The sequence below is a fragment of the Pelodiscus sinensis genome, chromosome 10 (assembly GCF_049634645.1).
Source record: "Pelodiscus sinensis isolate JC-2024 chromosome 10, ASM4963464v1, whole genome shotgun sequence".
NCBI classification, from domain to species: domain Eukaryota; kingdom Metazoa; phylum Chordata; order Testudines; family Trionychidae; genus Pelodiscus; species Pelodiscus sinensis.
In genome coordinates this window covers 7,519,545-7,538,668 of record NC_134720.1, presented here as the reverse complement: position 1 = coordinate 7,538,668, position 19,124 = coordinate 7,519,545, and the positions used below count along the sequence as shown (strand labels likewise).

The 19,124-nt window shown below is 45.1% G+C and overlaps 1 protein-coding gene and 1 long non-coding RNA gene across 2 annotated transcripts in view; one reads left to right on the top strand and one right to left on the bottom strand.

Annotated features, from left to right (window-relative positions):
* The window catches only part of LOC102450331 (uncharacterized), a 317,538-nt gene that overhangs the window by 165,374 nt on the left and 133,040 nt on the right, over positions 1–19,124 (top strand).
* LOC142830740 (uncharacterized) lies at positions 437–8,256 on the bottom strand. The gene is made up of 3 exons (XR_012906192.1): positions 6,719–8,256; positions 6,033–6,100; positions 437–1,157 (listed from the first exon to the last, which is right to left on the bottom strand). It is a non-coding gene; the product is annotated as an uncharacterized LOC142830740 (long non-coding RNA).

Here is a 19,124-nt window from a genome sequence, read left to right as displayed (position 1 = left end):
GGATTTGAATTTCCCGTGCTTCATTTGCATAATGGCGGAGCACCGCTATTTCGAAATATTCTATTTCAAAATAACAAATGCTGTGTAGATGCAGTTATTTTGGGAGAAAACCCTTCTTTCGAAATTACCCTTATTCCTCATACAACGAGGTTTACCGGTTATTTTGGAAGAAGTGTTTTCTCCCGAAATGACTGTGTCTACACAGCGTTTGTTATTTCGAAATAGCGGCAGTCCGTGATTATGCAAATGAAGCACAGGAAATTCAAATCCACGCTTCATTTGCAATTTCGCTCAGCTGCATTTGCATCCCTCTCTCGAAAGAGGGTGCAAGTGTACACATACCCTATTAGTCCAGAAAAGCGTAGGGCAAGACTGGTAGGTGGCTGTGCTCTGCAGGCGGGACAGAGGCAGACAGAACCAGTGTTTGTTAAGGAGATTTGCTCTCTGGCTGCTCTTGGAATCTCGGGTGTCATTGAGTGCTACACTGCATGCCTTTGCCATTCATGGTTAGTTAGGCAGTTCTGATCTTTCCTCTCCAGCTGATGCCTGGTAATAGTGACTGGGCCACAAAGGGGAAGCGTTGGTGACTGCAGTAGATGGATGTCCGCCTGTTTAACACAGCCAACCATAGATACATGTCACGTTTGCCCAGAGGCTCTGCTGGCTTTCTACCCACTACTTGCTGCAATTTCACATGTTGATTTGGATCTACGAACCCTTTATGTTTTGGGCCCTGTCTTCCTGAGAAACAGTATCACAATACATGGCCACAGAGGGAACTCACAGCTTGTCTGGGGCCTGGGAGCAAAATTCAGGTTCTCATCTTGACTGAAAACATCCTAGTTCCACAAACAGTTTGCAGGCCTGGGTTGAGATTAGTTGAAAAACACAATTCCTTCCCTGTCAGATGATCCATCTCTTCCTCTCTCCTTTAAGGCACCAGGACTGACCTCCCAGCATGACTGTGGCTCACATCATGTGAGCCGTTGCTAGCAACTGTTGTGAGGCTGAGTGCTCTCTTCCAGATTTTCAGGGGGTATGGTGTGAATTGTCCTCCCATCTTTGGCTTCTGTGGTGGCATCTTGGAATAGTCCACTGTGCGCACACAAACTGCTGGAGTCTTCGGGGGTAGTCCAGGAAATTCTTGCTTCCTTCTGCTATAGGGAGAGAGAAGAAAGGAAACATTCCCTCTGCTGTTACAGCTGACTACCCGGGCTAACCACAGAGGTATTGGCGGTGCATAAGACTTAACACGTTCTCTACACAGTGGGGATTGTGGGATATGATGATAGCAGTGTTCTCCTATCTCCCATTCCAGGCCCCCCTCTGGAAGGATGGAGCCAGGTTCCCCCACCTTCCCTAACAACTAGGTTGTTGGTTTCCCTGGGGGGCAAATGGAACACCCCTCAAATTCTCAGCACCAACTGACACACAGCCTTCAAAACGAAAACCTCTTTCAACTGATCAAGAAAGCCAAGGTGTCATCTACTCTGTTTGCCAAGGTCCTGTCTACACTGGGAAAATTTCTTCCCAAATTCAAACTGGGTTTCTATTAAACCAGTTTTAAAACTGACCTGGATTGAAGTGGACCTGCTTTAGGGGAACTGAATCATTGTTAGTGAACCAGATGAGGCCACCTTTTTCTTATAACCATTCTCTCCTAAGCCTGGGCTATGCTATTTCTCTAGCAGCCTTTTAACACTGGACCAGCTTTTGAACCAGTTTGATTTTTTTTTTAAGTTCCTCTGCCTTAAGAGACAAAGAGTCTGTAACAGAACTACCCTCTGGCATCCCCAGAGATGACCTAAAGAACAGCACCTCTGGGAATGCTTCCGCTGCGCAGCAGGAGGCGCTGCAATGCCAGTACTGGCCCTGGCATGTGCCCTGAACGTGCGTCCTGCTGACCAGTAGTGAGAGAACTACCTTGCTCTGGCCAGACACCTGTCTGATTTTTTATTTAGTGCAGGCCCTGTGTAAATTGGGCTTTTAGGCTTGTGTTAAATAGACACACGGAGAGCAGTTCGATGGGATTCACTGAGTGAGATGAACCGCTGGGGGTAGAGGAATGGGGGGGGGGGTTACTCCATGGAGGGACTGTTTGTTTATTCAGCATCCTGTGACTGACATTCGTCCTGTTTTCCCGGCTATGGATGGGCTGTTGCACTCACACTGGATGAGTTACTGTGAAGATGTTTGACAGCTGCTGGAGAAATCCATTTAAGGGGGGGACATAATCACTCAGTAAGAGGCCTTCAGGATTATAAATATTTAGAGTCAAGGCGCTAATTGCGCCAAATTTTGGGGTGCCCCACGCAGCTGTGTGCTGTGCATGGGTAGTGCCGGCCCTGGCGGCCAGCCCCATCCCTCAGCCAGCCCCCCATGGGCTGCGCACAGCAGAGCTGTCTCTAGGGGAGGGTGGGGCCTAGAGCACTCCCCCCCACACTCTACCCTATTCCACCCCATCCCCCAAACACTCCATCCCTTCCCCTGAGCCCCCGCCCCTGCTCTGCCTCCATTCCACCTCTTCCCAGCTTTGCTCTGCTCCTTCCCCACCCCCACTGCACCCTTTCTCCAGGCCCCCATACCTGCCCTGGCCCAAACAATACAGCCCATGTGACAAGCAGAGGACCTGGCACCAGCAGCAGGGGTCAGAGCTGCCCCCACACTCCCCAGAGGCAGCTCCGTCAGCTCCCAGCTACCTCCCTCCACTTTCTGCCACTGGTTCCATCCCTTCCCACAAGCGCCCTCCCCTAAGCGACATGGCTGGGAGCCGGGGAGAGTGGAGCAGGCTGGGGCCGGGTCACTCCATTTCTCACTGCCACCAATGAGCATGGGGGCAGACCTGACCCCTCCTGGCTTCCTGCCCGGCTGCCCTGCTCCTGCCCCCCAGCTGTGGGCCTGCCCCCACAGCTCTTACCCTTGCAGCCCTGCGTGAAGCCTCCCTGAACAGAGGGGCCACTTCCCCATATAACACTACCCTCACAGAGGGCTGCATAAGTCCCCAAAACTACTAGGGATGGCCCTGTTAGCAGTCCTGCAGTTTAGCTAAACAAGCTTCTGACTCTCATAGGTTTTTGCTTCTTTCCTTCTTGAAGGGCAAAATGGTTATGCAAGCGACATTATAGAACAAAACAAGGATGCATGGGGAGCACACATATGTTCTCATACACCTTTCGAGCTAGTGCTGTACCTTGAAATGTCAGTACCTTCCCCTCTTCACCACGGAAGGGCTATTATAGAGTTTAAATGGTTGGAAGCTAATTGCAATGTCATCTTTCGTCTATAAATCACAGAAAGATTAAACGGATTGAAGATTGACATACTGCATCTACTCCCAGCCACCAGTGTTTGCTCTGGCAGCGTGTACTCTCTCAGAGATCGAAAGCTGTCCTTGCGGGTTCCTTGTGTGAAACGTTAGTGAGCGCCTGTGTGGGAGAGTGGGTTTATATGGGAACGTGTGCACTACCTACTGGGGGAAAAAATGATCCACAAATCCTTTCTGGCTCATTTTTAATTGAAAAAGTGAAAGAAAATCCTAGAGAATTATAAATGCCTCTGTAGACAATCCGTTTGCCCCCTCCCCAAAATTAGCCATTTTCAAACAGAGAAGCCTACAACAAGTAAATACAGTAGGACTGTGTCTACACTGGCATTCCTTCCGGAAAAGGCTTTCAAGTAGGAATAAGAGATCCTCCGGAAAAGGCTTTATTTTCCGGAGAATCACGTCTAGACTGGCGCTTTTCTCCGGCTTATCTCCAAGCCGGAAAAAAGCGGCAGCCATGTTAATGCAAATACCGCGGGGGATATTTAAATCCCCAGGGGATTTGCCTATTCCAAAGTGCTACATTAGCATTCCTTTTCTGGAAGGGATGCCAGTGTAGACACAGCCATTGTGTTTGATTAAGCTCACTTGGGCATGGATTGCCTTCTAGTTATGTGTTGTCTGGCATCTAGTACAACAGGGCAGGCATCTGTGACTGGAGTCCATAGGCCCCTGCCACAATACTGATTAATTCTCTCTCCCATCTTCCCAGAAGAAATCCTGTCCAAATGAAAAGTTGCTGCCAGGAATGGGTTAGATGGCAACTTTCCATGATGGGATGGAGTTCCTGATTTCTGCAACCACGCTTCGGCGTACTTATACGTTCTGTACATTGTGTTAAAATCCAGTGACACCATGAAGTCACTAATTTATTGTTACTGTTACAATATACAGGGATGTGTCTACACAGCAAAGTTATTTCTGAATAACGGCCATTATTCCAAAATAACTTTGTGAGTGCCTACACAGCAATTCCGTTATTTCAAAATAATTTCGAAATAATGGACGGCTTATTCTGACTTCTGTAAACCTCATTCTACAAAGAAGAACGCCTATTCTGAAATAGCTATTTTGAAATAAGGCTTGTGTCGATGCTACACTTCTGCTATTTCAAAATAGCCCCTCACCAGAGCCATTCTAAGTTATTCCTCTTGGGGTCTAAATCAAGATAGTACGTCTACATTAGGGAAGCCTGCCTCGGAATAATTTTCAGGCTTCCCTGAAGTGTAGACGTGCGATTTCGAAATAAGCTATTTCGGAATAACTATTCCAGAATAGCTTATTCTGAAATAACCATGCAGTGTAGACATAGCCTAAGCGGCTAACAAGTTAAATAGACAAGGCAAGCAAATGGTAGGAGACTAAACAAAGGCACCCAAAGAGAAAGAGAGAGTGACTCAGTGCAGATCAGTGGCAGAGGAGGAAATATACCCTAGGTCTCCTGATTCTCCATTGAGAGCCATACTCACTAGGGAACACTGCCTCTCTGATGCACTCTAGCTATACTTAACTTATGTAACCTCACTCTCAATATTTGCTCCTGTTACACATGCCGGTCTGTCAGTGACTCTTCTAATGTGGTTTATAATATGAGCAACTCTGGTTAGATCTGACAGTACAGCAAAGAGGAATGGTTCTGTTTCGGTCCAATTGAGAATGCTGGGAAATTACTATAACAAGACACTGTAGAGTGCATTTATTAAAATATAATGAAACCATAGTCATTCATTTTTCGATATTTAAAAGATAATTTAATGAAACTCCCTCAGCCCCAATGGAAATGGAACATTATAATAAGCAGCACTTGGAGTAGCAGCAATAATAAAGACATATTGGAATGTTCAAGAACTTGAGCTGTCTGACTGGCTGGACATTGTTATGTGCTTTGTCATAACTAGAAGTCATGGAATACAAAGGCATCAGTGGAGCAGTTCTCTGTCGCAGAAAAATATTCTCCTGGGGCACTATTGAGGCAAACCCCAAAATGATTTCTATGTCCAAGTGGGAGACAGCAATCCCAAGGTAACATCTTTAGAACCCTTCAACAGAATTACTAACGTCAGAAATTCATAACCTGTCACCTAAACTTAGGGTCTCAGATCTGCAATTAGGAATCTCAATAATAGATGCTTCTCAATAATAGCTACTATTAATTTCACTGGAATTTGCCAGCACTTTCAAAATCAAATTACCCTTATTAAACTACATATAGTTTTAGGAGAATTCAGGTTGGAAAATTAACCTAAACATTGATTACTTTAATCTGATGGATTTCAGTTTGGTAAAGGAGCCTGTTGGATTTTGACAGGCTTAGAGCTGATATGTTGTACACTTCAGCTTTTCAGAGTCCAAATCAGCTTTCGCCATAAATTTATTGTTCTGACTTTTCTCTATCACTTTCGGAGACTCTCACCATCAATTTGCTTTTTCATGCACAAAGACCAAAATGTGCATGTTTTAGGCAGTGTATCTCCAGTCAGAATGAAGGGAACAATCTGTGAGAATGTTCATACTATATCATTCTGTATCTGAACAGAGGCACAAAATGGCAGCTTACAGACTCCTCAGAGGGGAAAAAGTAATATATTATAAAGCTGCATAGGTAATCATTATGGCAAATGTCTTTTCTGAGAAAGGAGGATGAAACCTCCTAAGGCTAGCATCTCCAAATCCTTGATCAGGTCTTTGGAATAATCAGAGAAGAGCCTACCTCTAGACAGCCATCCCAGGTTTCACCCAGTGTCTGTTATATACTGGATGAGGACTCCGGCAGGGACGCTAAGGGAGAAAAGGCAGCATTAGTCACATTGCAGAGTTGTTTTCATCTTCTTGGCCTGTTTTAAAAGTTAACAGATTCTCACAACCTGGAGGGGGGTAACTGTTATCTCCATTTTTCAGGTAGGGAAACAAAAGCAAAGTGACTCAACCAAGGCCAGAAAGGCAGCAGTATCAGGGTGGAACTTTGAACTTGAGGATTCCTGGCTCCAGGGACTGTTTTCAGAGAACTAGACATCACCTCTCTTTAAAATGTCTGTCTTCTACTGAGATTACACATGAACAGTTAGGAAACATTGTTTAAAGTTTGCTGAATTAAATCTCCAGATTTCATCCTAATCTAATAACAACCTTGGCAGGAGGGTGCTTTTTATGACACCTCAGTCTGCCCTGCTAATGGAAGCATGATGGGGTGGCTGTCGCAGCTGCCCTTCCAGCTGAAGGCTTGTCTCTTTTGTTTTACTACAGCCACTGCACAGCGCTAACCTGGCTGACATGTCTATTACTGATGCCAGCCAGGAAGCTCTATGTACTAGCAACATGCCTCCGTCTCACTGCGTGTTACAGGAAATAGGAAGCATTAAACTAACAACCTGAAGAGGCCCACTAGAAGTGTCTTACCATCAATGGCAGTGTAGAGCAGAGGGTAAGATCTCAAGTAACAGTGGTTTAAATTTGGAGTAGCTCCACTCACTGCAAGAGTCACAGTTCCAGGGGGCAGCAGACTGTGAGCCCAGTTCTGGTCTGACACCTGTGGGAACCAGCAGCCACTTCACCGGCATCCATCAGGTCCCTCTGATGTGAAACAGGTGAAAGTAATGGGGAAGTCAGGCCGGCTGCCTGCAACAATGTATTCTCCTTTGACATGTAGGCTTGAGAATTTCAGTCCCCTCAGCATAGCTCTGATGGAAAGATGATATATTGCAAAGGGTGCCAGCCATGCTAACTGAGGGTTCCCTTCTTTTATAGAAACAAAAAATATTACATTGTTGTTCACTGGAGTGAGCAGTTTTGCACATTCTTTGCTGCAATGCAAACCATGTGCTCACTGCTGGATTTTTGAAAGTATTGGACGAACCTGCCATCTCAAGGCAGGATTTTTGGTGGGTGTGGCAAAGAGAGGATGCTCTGGAAGCGTCCCTTTGCGCTGGAACCTCGGCCGTGCCACACAGCCCTTGCGGACAGTACCGTGGTTGCTCCATCTTCCTGGGAAACGGCCTCCCTGCAGATCACCTCTTCTTTCCATGCTATCAATGCCCCATGGCACTGAGGATACTGTCATTAACTAAGAAAGGGGACTCAGTGATTCCATTGAACTTGGATCTTCTGCAGGCAATCACACAACCGGACAGAGAGACCCTCCGTGTTGTATAGGATGGCAGTGGATGACAGCTGCTATTTTGTGCTCACAGCAGCCACGCTGAATCACCATCTGCTGTTCCAGCTCTGAGCGTTTATTTTTTCATTTTTCAAATCTTGTTCTAAGCACTTGAGAAATAGTTTTTAATAGCAGCCACCGCCAGGACTGAGCAGGATTAGTTTGCCTGGTAAGTCCTTTCTTGAGGGGAAGCAGATAACATGAGGTCTCCTTGGGCCTTTTGAAAAAGCCTGAATTATGCTGCCCCCATTTATGGTTTTGTCTGAGAGTTCTGTGGGCCTGGAAATGAAGCTTTCTGTCCTGCCCTGGGCTTTTTAATACACTGAGACCAGCCTTCGTGCAAATCTGCCTCTGGAAGCTGCAGCCGAGAGCTTTTCAGCTGCCACAGAGGGAGCCTCCTTAGTGGACCCCTATGATGTCAGGTTGCATCGTGCAGCCGACTAGCTGGGAAGGGGCTAGGAATCCGGCTCAGCCCTTAGACAGCAGTACCAGGTACCACTGCCCCGAGTGCAGCTCCAGCGTGCACAGCCTCTTCCCTCCTCAAGCCCAGCAGAGCCCTTGGCTCTCTCTTTTACCTGCCTGCATGAGGACCCAGCAATGCCCCAGTGAGTCCAGCGGGGCGCACAGTGGAGAAAATTGCAGTAGCAGTGGAAGCTCCGGGCTCTCTCCGGGTTCCGATTCGGACAGCAGCGGCGTGGTGTGCGGCGGCGGTGGGATGAGAGGCGTACTGTCCAGATACTGGAGCCTGGAGAGTCTCCATTCAGCTACAGGTAAGAGAGACTGTATTACTGCTACGTGATATTGCACTGACCTTGAGAAACAGCATCACGCTGCCTGGGAAAATTCCCTAAGTTGGAAGCAGGCTGTGTGGTCTCTCAGCTGTGAGCCAAATGACAGTGAACCCTGAAACATTCCTTGGATCTGAGGCAAGCAATGGGTTCTTAAAGGCTGCTGAAACACTGCTGAGACTCTCACCAACTCATGCAGTGTAACTCTGCAGGGCTAGTCTCCAGCGCTGGCATTTTTCTGTGTAAATGACAGTGTGGAGCGACTCTCCTCTCTTATAAAATGCCCAGGCGATGTGCTGTGCAAGAAGAGAGGAGCAGCAGGGTGTAGCATGCTGAGGAGAAGGAAGGCCAGTCATTTGAGCTGACTGTACAAGTTGTGCACAATTTTTTTCGACTTGTGGTTTGATTCTCTGGGCTCTGAGGATTTTTTAGGGACGTTCACACCTGCCTACATTCGCAATTCTTCTTCAGGTGTGTTTCGGGTCCACATGCAGGAACTCTGAGCCTGGGAAGAAGGCTAACGTTGCTGGCCGATGCTAGTTTAGTGGGGAGACCCTTGCGGCAGTTCTAATGGCTAGAGGTCGTCCCACTGTTCATTTCTTCTCACATTTGTTGCCTGGCTGTTGCAGGCTGGGAAGATTTTTTGCAAGGCTGCAGTAAACTAGTTGCTCCTTTAAGCCAATCCAGACAAGTGTCTGAGCATGTCAGTTGACTGCCATTTTCCAGGCAGCATTGCCCTGGGCTACCAGGTAGAAATTTTAGCTGTGGTGGTGTAACTGGCCTTACCTGCATATACTGTTAGTTTATGAAGGGCCTTGTCAAAGGGTCCCGCTGCTGTAAAGGGCATGTTGTTCAATAAAATCCTTTTATTGCTGGAGACCCCCGCTGCACAGAACTCAGCTGCACCTGCGTGACGCTGAGTCCCCTGAGCAGTTGCTCCCTCAGGTTTTTGCTTTGGGAAGAGCACTCAGAACTGACCAGATGAAATTGACAGGTGTGAATTGTGCCTAGCATTGGGGATACTTTTGTTTTTGATTCTGAAGGGTTTTGTGTGGTAAGTCTGTGTGGTACAGTCCAGGGCCATTTTGTGGCCACCACATGCATGTAACAGGAAGCGCATTGATGAGGGAGGCACGGAGGCAGCGCTTGAGGATTCTGAGGGAGAAACAAATCCATTTTCATCATTATGTTCTTGATATGAGTTAATAGAAGTAACTTGCTGAAATGTAAGGCTAGGTCTACACTAGGGGATAAGTTCAAATTAAGATACACAACTCCAGCTATGTCAATTGCGTAGCTGAAGTCAGCATGCCTTAACTCGAACTGTGGCACCATTCCCTCAGCAGGAGGTTGACAGGAGAAATACTCCCATTAACTTCCCTTACTCCTCACAAGGAGGAGGAGTACCAGCACTGCTGGGGATACCCTCAGCATTTGACTTAGTGGGTCTTTACTAGACCTGCTAAATCAAACACCAGAAGAATGACCTCTGGGGTGTCAATCCGTGGGTAAGTATAAAAGAGGCCTGAGACTTCCTGGCTCCTCACAAATACAACAGTAAGTAAGAACCATAGTCATAGAGTTTAAGGCCAGAAGGGGCCACTAGATCATCCGGTCTGACCTCCTGTATATTACAGGCTGTCAATACCACCCAACTCCTGCACACTAAACCTAACAATGGATGAGAGACCAAAGTAAATGAGATCTGCAGGAGACTAGACGTGCCACAGGCAGAGAACATAAAAACAGCCACACTGGGTCAGACCCATAGTCCATCTAGCCCAGTATCCTGTTGTCCAGCAATAGCTAGTGTAAAATGTTTCAGAGGGAATGAACAGAAAAGGTAAATACCAAGAGATTCATTCCATTGTCCACTTACAGTGTCAAGCAATCAGCTGTTTTAGGGAGACTAGAACTCCCTGATTATCTGTGCTAAAAGCCATTGATGGATGAATCCGCCATGAACTTATCAAATTCTCCTTTTGAACTCTGTTATAGTTTTTGTCTTCCCAACATCCCCTGGCAATGAGTGCCACAGGTTGACTGTTCATTGTGTGAGAAGTGCTTCCTAATATTTGGTTAAAACGTCATTAATTTCATGGGTGACTTCTGGTTCTTGTGTTATATGAAGGAGTAAAGACAACTTTCACTTTCTCCACACCATTAATAATTTTATAGATCTATCTCATAGTCCCCCCCCCCTCCCTTAGTCTCCTCTGTGCTAAGCTGAAAAGTCTGGCTGGGGAGACTTAACCTCTCCTCATATTGAATCTGTTCCATATGCCTAATACTCTGTACTTTCTCCAATTTGAATATGTTATATGTTGCAACCAGAAATGTATTTGGTGTTCAAAGTATGGATGTTCCATGGATTTATATTAGTGGTATTATGATATTTTCTGTCTTATTAACTGTCCCTTTCCTAATAGTTCCTAACAGTCTGTTAGCTTTTTGACTCCCTCTGTACATTGTACAGATGTTTTTCAGAGAACTATTGACAATGATTTAAAAATCTTTCTTCAGTAGTAATGGTTAATTTTAGTCCCCATCATTTCATACTTATGTTTGTGATTGTTTTCCAATGTGCATGACTTTGCACCTTACAAATTTGAATTTCATTTGCCATTTTGTCATCCAGCGACCCACTTTTGTGAGTTCCCTTTGTAACGTTGCAGTCAGCTTTGGCCTTAACATTTTGCATGACTGAATCATCTGCATACTTGCTACCTCCCTGTTTACTCCTTTTTTGGATCATTTATGAATAGGAAGGACTGACGTGCACTAAAGCAATGGCAGGGAAATGATTAAGTGGGATATACCCAGTTAATCCTGGAAAACGACCCACATCCCGCATGCCGTAGAGGAAGTAAAAAACCTCCGAAGGTCCTGGCCAATCTGAGCTGGAGAAAAATTCCTTCCCCACCGTATAAATGGCAATCAGAGCCGGAAAGAGGAGCAAGAATTACCCAGTCAAGCATCTGAGGGAGTGTCCTACCCTGCCCTGTGCAATGTACTGACTTCAGCCGTGGCCATCCCTAGTTGCTTGAGAGGAAGGGGATAAAAATACCCTCACGGTGTCCCTTGGCTGGATGGGGAGAATCCCTTTCTGATCTCTGCTGGCAGCAGACTGAAACTCTGGAACATGAGCGTTAGCAACATCAGACATAAACCAGAAGTGACCTTCAGGCTGTTGAACCCCCTGTCCCCACCATCACAAGCAAACCTGCCATACAATTACACTCATACATTTCTCCAGCTCTTTCTCGAAACCGCTTATGTTGTTTGCCCTCAACCCCTGTGGGGAGGCTGTTCCAGAACCTCCCCACTTCTGATGGTTAGAAACCTTCTGATGGTCTGCAGCTGACTTTGTTCGTGGCTAGTTTGTGTCCATTTGTTCTTCAGCCAACATTTGTCTTTTAGGTTAAATAGTTCTGCATCCTCGCTGGTATTTATCCCACTACTGTATTTATAGAAAGCAGCCTGGCCCTATCTCAGTCTTCTTTTTGTGAGGCTAAATGCACCACTCTCTTCCAATTTCCTTTCATAAGATCAGTTCTCCATTTTCCTGCCCATCCTAGTCACTCTTCTCTGCACCTGCTGCAGTTTCAGTTTATCTTTCTTGAACATGGGTGACCAGAATCGACACAGGATTCCAAATGAGGACTTACCCTGGCCTCTCACTGAGTAATTCTCCTCAGTGTCGACTGGAAATGCCTTGCCTAAGCCTTGTTTCCAAAAGACCCACTGTAACAGCATAAAAATGCACACCAGTGTTACCTGGAGAAGCTGTGCAAAGCATTGCTTGTACAGCATAAGCTCAAATATAACTTAGTCGTTTTCTCTTGCCAATCCCTGCCATTTTGGGTCTCATGTCAATTTCCAGTGTGTTTCATGGAGATCCTTCCTTGCAAAGGGTATGTCTACACTACACAGCTTTTAACAACATAGCCTTGTCGTTAAAATTCAACGCGTATGAACGCTGTTTGTCGGCACTTTTGCCAACAAAATACTTCTACCCCCACTCCTGCAGACAAAGCAGGGTTCGCACTTGCACTTGCCGCAGAAAACTTTTGTCATTCGTGTGTGGGGGAGAGGGTTAAGCACCCATGAACAACAAAAGTTTTGTTGCTCACTTGCAAGTGTATACATAATCTAAATGTAGAGGAAGTACAGCTTGCAATTCTAGCAAGGTTTCCATTCAAGGATGTTAAAGGGCTGGAAAGGAATTCATGAAGTAAGCCTTACAGTGTACTTGTGGAGCGTTACCATGCTTGGTTTATTTTGCAGTGGGAAACAGAGGCACCTATAATGTTGGATGATTCACTGTTGGGTGAACCTTTAAACAAGGTTGAGTCTTCCTCGAGTGCTGGTCCTTATGTGTGCTCCATGTGCCTCAGACAGGAAAGTTTTAGTAAGTAGTGTCCATGGCTCTGCACTTGCACAGTTGCCTTCCTCATGCTCCGAGGCAGCATGGAACAACACCACTCCAAGGCACCCACATTTTAGAACATAAGGATGGCCATCCTGGGTCAGGCCAATGGTCCATCTCACCCTCTATCCTGTTTTCCAACAGTGGCCAATGCCATGTTCTTCAGAGAGAATTAATGTAACAGGCAATTATCAAGTGATCCACCCCTTACTGTCTGCTCCCAGCTTCTGGCAGTCAGAAGCTAGGGACACCTAGAGCATGGGGTAGTATCCCTAACTATCTTGGCTAATAACCATTGATAGACCTAACCTCTATCGACATATCTAAATCTTTATTGAACCCCATTAATGTTTTGGCCTTCACAAAATCCCCTGACACTGAGTTTCACAGGCTCTTTGACAAAGTGTTTAATAGAAAATCAGGTTTAAAACAATTTCAGTGGATGATACCTAGTTATTGTATTATGTGCAAGAATAAATAACACCATTCCTGGTTTTATAGACCTCTCTCATATCCCCACTTAGTCTTCTCTTTTCCAAGCTGATAAATTCCAGTCTTTTTAATCTCTCCTCATGTGGAAATTGTTCCTTACCCTTAATCCTTTTGGTTGCCCTTCTCTGCACCTTTTTGGGTTCTAATAAATATATATTTGTGATGGGGTGACTGAACTTCATGCAGTATAGGCATATCACAGTTTGGCAAACATATTTTTTATAGTGGCATTGTGATACTTACTGTCTTTTTATCTAGTCTTTTCCTAATGCGTCCTAACTTTCTGTGGTTGTTATTTTTTACTTTTGATGCACACTGATTGGAAATTTTCAGAGAACTGCCACAGCGACTCCCAGATCTCTTTCTTGAGTGGTGACAGTTAATTTAAATCCCATCATTGGGTGCGTATAGTTTGGATTATATTTTCCGAGGTGCATTACTTTGCATTTATCAATATTGAATATCATCTGCCATTTCCAGTCACCCAGTTTTGCCTGATGCCTTTGTGACTCTTCATGGTCTGCTTTGGACTAAACAATCTTGAGAGGGTGCTTGTGAACTGTTAGCCATAAAAGACGAAGTGGCATCATGAGAACTAGACCCTAGATTTTAATATCACAGCACACTTTGTCCAAACTAGCGTGTCTCCTCCACTTCATTCATTTTAATTTTATTATCCAGCTGAAGTGTTTGAATTTCCTTGCTGATGCTTTCAGTTTCAATATTGCTGGTAAGGGCTTTTTCCCCTTTCCTAGTCCTTTTTTTTTTTTTTCCTGGCTTATTCTTTCACTTCATTAATAGCGCTTCTTGTTCATTCGTTTGTGCTGTGTTCTGAAAGGCCGAAAAAGTGGAAAAGTGGTAATAAGTGAAAACCAATATTTTGAAGGAAGGGGGCCACTAGGGTTTTATAACAAATCCTCATTGCCTTGTGCCAGTGTTGCAATTCGCAATTCGCTTGCACAAATTGCATCTCTGTGTCCAGATTTCCATGGCTGTATCTTCGATTGCGTATGGGCACGTGGGAGTTTTGAAGGCTCCCACCGTGCCCTGCTGGAAAATATGATTCTTTAAAATTAGGGGGAAACCATGGAGTTATGTTTTCACAGCTAGTTATTTTCTCACTGTATAAGTGAGAGCTGAGGCATTCATTTCTCTTCCCATTTGTTGCGTGATTGTTGCTGACTAGGGACCCATTAGCAGAGCTGCAGCAAATGGTTTGCATATTTCTTCTTTGGTCTGACTGAGCCATTTCCTTTCGACGCATCTTTCTTTTTCCTCTAGCCCTTCCCTTGCAGCACTGATGTCCACAGCTGTGTTTGTGGATGACAGTGTATAATTTCGTTGACCCCTTTTCTCCAGGGTCATGTAGTCAGCTGGAGTTGAAGAGGTCGCACAACAGGAGACTGATTTAAAGTTCAAAGTCTTTCAGCACATTTTAAAAGACAAAAATAAAATACATTCAGTGTCTCAAAGCATACACTAGTGCATGCTGACATTGTATTATGCTCGACTTGGCACGTTGTGAGTTAGGAGATTACAGTTGGATTCATCAACTCCATCCTCACAAATTCCCCAGATGTATCTCTTTATCTATTTCCCCTGCATGGCTCTACAAGCCACCTGTCAAAGTAGCTCTCACTAATGTTCTAACTGATCAGCTGATGTACTTAAAATATGGGCAAAACCCAGGGTTTAAAGCATCAAGCCATGTCAAGTTAATTCATTATGTGCCACAGTTGATACCAGATGAATTAGGCAGGAGGTAAACAGATCGTGAGCTCTTTGGGAAGAATTGCAGCAGTACTTCAGCCTAGGGAGGATGACTTGCTGATTTTTAGGGAAAACTGAAGTGGAGGTAATGCTTTCAGATAATGAATTACATTGTGGTACTGTTCATTAACCAGCGCTGAACTGCAGCTGGAAATTCTAGTCGAGTTTGGATGACTAAATGTCCTGATTTTATAGGGATAGTCCCAAAATTTGGGGCTTTATCTTGTATATTTGCCTATTACCCCGCTCTGATTTTTCACACTTGGTATCTGTCAAGTACTTTGGGCATGTACATTAACACTAAGGCCATGTCTACACTAGGAAACTATTTCAAAATAACTAAATTTGACTTAATAACTCCCGATTTTACAAAATCGAAATTGCATGTCCCCACTACGGGAAAGCTTCAAAATTAGTCTGAGGCAGGGTCTGTTAATGTCGATGCACTGCCTCAACTTAGAGCCCTAGGAAACATTGGGGAGTAATTAGTTTGAATTACTCTGGGGAGTATTTATTTCAAAATAGTGGCACTGGAGTGTTCACACTAACGCTATTTTGAATGAACTATTTTGAAATTAGCATAATTCCACAAGAAAAGCAGGAGTACTGATTTCAAAATAAGTGGCTCCGTATTTTGAAACAAGTGGTTTGGAAGTGTGGATGCTCCGCTTATAAATTTGACCTAAGGAGGGTTATTTCGAAATAAATTCTAGCATAGAGCGGGGCTAACTGAGTTCATTGTGTTTAGAGTGTCACAATAACACGAATTCTGTGTAACTGACTTTGCCATGCTATACACTGAGTATAGTTTTCAACACAAATGGTGATTTAGCCACATGTTTAGCCATAAGAGCAAGAACAGAAAATATAACATTTCTGTACGTGTATGCAATGGAGCTGAGTGAATGTTGATTGCTGAAGTTCTTCTTCACACAGCACATAGTCAATCTGTGGAACTCCTTGCCTGAGGAGGCTGTGAAGGCTAGGACTATAACAGGGTTTAAAAGAGAACTAGATAAATTCATGGAGGTTAAGTCCATAAATGGCTATTGGCCAGTATGGGTAAGGAATGGTGTCCCTAGCCTCTGTTTGTCAGAAGGTAGAGATGGATGGTAGGAGAGAGATCGCTTGATCATTCCCTGTTCGATTCACTCCCTCTGGGACACCTGGCATTGGCCACTGTCAGCAGATAGGGTACTGGGCTGGATGGACCTTTGGTCTGACCCAGTATGGCCGTTCTTATGAGTTTCATTGAAGCATTCCTTGGCTTTCTTTGGTTGTAACAATGTATTATTGGGAGGCATAGCATCGAACACCTCTTGGTTTTTAAAGGAGAAAATGCTTGTGTTTGTGATGTTCCCGGTGGGCACCGGTCGGGAAGAATTCCCACTGTAGAGGCAGTGGTTGTAGAGGGAGGAGTTATGTGTCCAGGGTTGTACTTCTCTTTGGCTTTGATTGTCCTGCAGATGGAGGGGAGTGCCTGCAGGAGGTGAACTCCTTGTACTGCTGCAGTGGAGCTGGTAAAACAGTTGTAGCAACTTGGAAACTCATCTGACGTCCTGTGGTCCTTTTCCACCCTCCTGTTTTAGAAGCCTTGTGAGCTTCAGGCAGTGGGACGGTAGCCTGCTGCCCAAGGCGGATAGAGACCCATGTGAATGTGTAGAGCTCCCAGAGTCGTGGAGAGAGGGGCAGAGAAACTGGGATTTGCTGAAGACATGGGGAGAGCTGCTGGTGCCTGGAGGTGGACATGAAGTGGGGCTGGATTATGAAGCCTGGAGTGAGGGGGTAAGGAGAGCGTGGCCCACAAGTTAGCATGGTCATTTTGGATGGATGGCAAAAGGAGGAGGGCAGGGGACAGGGGCATTTCAAATGGGAATAGTTTTGTTGGGAGGAGGCAGCTTTTGAATTTGTACTAGATGCCGGCTTCATGTTAATGTGTCCCTCTGTCAGCATGTGTGTGTCACTTTTCCTGTCCCCTGCCTGCTCCTTTCAGCCCTTGTTTTAACGTGATTCATGTATCTTGCTTATGGGTCTTGCGGAAGCGGGAAGTAATTCGGTCTTTTTGTAAATAAGAGGAGAGGTACTTCTGAGGCACTGCCCAGAAGACAGGACTAGAGTGATTGGCTTGTGGTCTGATTTTCTGGGCAAATGCAAAAATCCACCCCAAATGAGTTTGATGTGTTTTGGTACCATGGTGCAAGCTCACCCTTCTCTCCCAGACTCTGCCACATTCAATCCATGGGGGGCTAACGTAGTTGGCCTCTGCAGCTTCTTTGCAAGCCCAGTTGAAATATAATCCTGTTAGTTGTACATTTTAAGGAGTAGAGAAATGTAGCTTGTCTTCTAATGGTCAGTGCTCGTCTGGGGAGGCTGCTGGCTTAATTGTCTCATGTAAGGATCATTCTGATAGGGTTAGTTAAACCAAACAGGCAGCTTTTCAGGGGTCTGTCTACAAGTGATGAAGTTTAAGGGAACATTACACAGTTTTATCTGAGTGTACCTGGTGAGCTGAAATGGTAAAATGTATATACTGAACCCCAAATAGCACGGCCATTCGACACAAAGCTGAACTTGTTCTTTGCGGTTGTTGTGTTCAGTTCCCTGTAACCAGAGAGGCAAGAGCAGGAACTCCCCAAGAGAATGAAGTTGGCCCCTAGGAGCTCAGGCTAATGATGCTGCTAATTATGTGGCATAATCTGGAAACTTATTAACTTTTTTCCCAGAGTAATTGAATTCTTCCAAACTGTGCCATGTTCTCAAGAACCCTTACGCCAGCTCCTATGGGTCAGCTCCATATGCCAGTAAGTTGCTGATCTACCAGCCCATTACAAGCTGAGGATTGACAGTGTCACAGGAAATGACTTGTGTCTCATGGGAAACTACACTCCCATGTGTGCGTGTACATATACATGCGCACACACGCACACAAGTTCAATATCTGTTATGTGGTGAATGCCCTTCTGCTGTCTGATCAGTGAAGCATTCTATATGATACATAACCATTCAAAAATGTAATGTGAAATAGTTCCAGTGCTTGCCAGATGCTTATCAAAGCCTCTTAGCTATGCAGGCTTGGGTTGGAAACCTCCAAAGCAAAACTAGGTCTCCCATGCACTGGACCTAAAATGATCTTTGCTGAATCAGCTGTTCAGGTTAACTAAGCGTGGATATGAACAGACTATGTTTAAAAGGAGTTTAGAAGATCTGGTTGACTGTATAACTCACCTGGCCTTAGGTCTTTCATAGTCAAAGTCTTTTTCGGGACATTTTCACTTCAATCTTGTCTCCGTTTTTTCCAGCTCACTGAATAGGTTGGTTTCAATTTGGTACAATTCTGGATAGAGGCACAGATCTTAATTTATGCAAATTGGTTTTTCCTGTAATGAGAGACTCTTCTCATAAAGTTTCAGCAACCTTTGCCAAAAAGAATGAGAATTAGATAAACTCTAGCTGGTTATCTGAGCTCAGTAATTTTTTGCCCTTTTTGTAATCTGCATCTCTAAGAGGCTCAACATTAGAAAATGTGTATTGCGAACAGGCATTTCCCATAGGTCACTTATGACCGGCATGGTGGTCATCAGTTGCTGGTAGGATTGGAGATGGCCACATTGGTTTCATTATTGCCAAAACAGGTCAGGAAGGGGTCGTCTACACAGCAGGGCTACAGTCGAATTAAGCTACGCAACTTCAGCTACATCAATTGCGTAGCTGAAGTGGAAATAGCTTAACTCAGCTTTAGGCACTGTCTACACAGCAGGAAGTTGAAGGAAGAGCACTCTTCCTTGGACTTCCCTTACTCCTCGTGAAATGAGGGTCACCATGAGTCAGAGTAAGAAGTCCCCCAGCTCATCATTATTTCAAAATAAAGGCTTGCAGTGTAGACGTGCTCTTTGTTGTTTCAGAATAGCGTCCGTTATTCTGAAATAATACAGCTATGTAGACATAGCTGGAGGGGGATCAACACTGAACTCCGAATACCCCATGAGTCTCTTTCTTAGAACATAAGAACATAAGAACGGCCGTACTGGGTCAGACCAAAGGTCCATCTAGCCCAGTATCCTGTCTGCCGACAGTGGCCAGCACCGGGTGCCCCAGAGAGGGTGGACCGAAGACAATGATCAAGCGATTTGTCTCCTGCCATCCCTTTCCAGCCTCTGACAGACAGAGGCC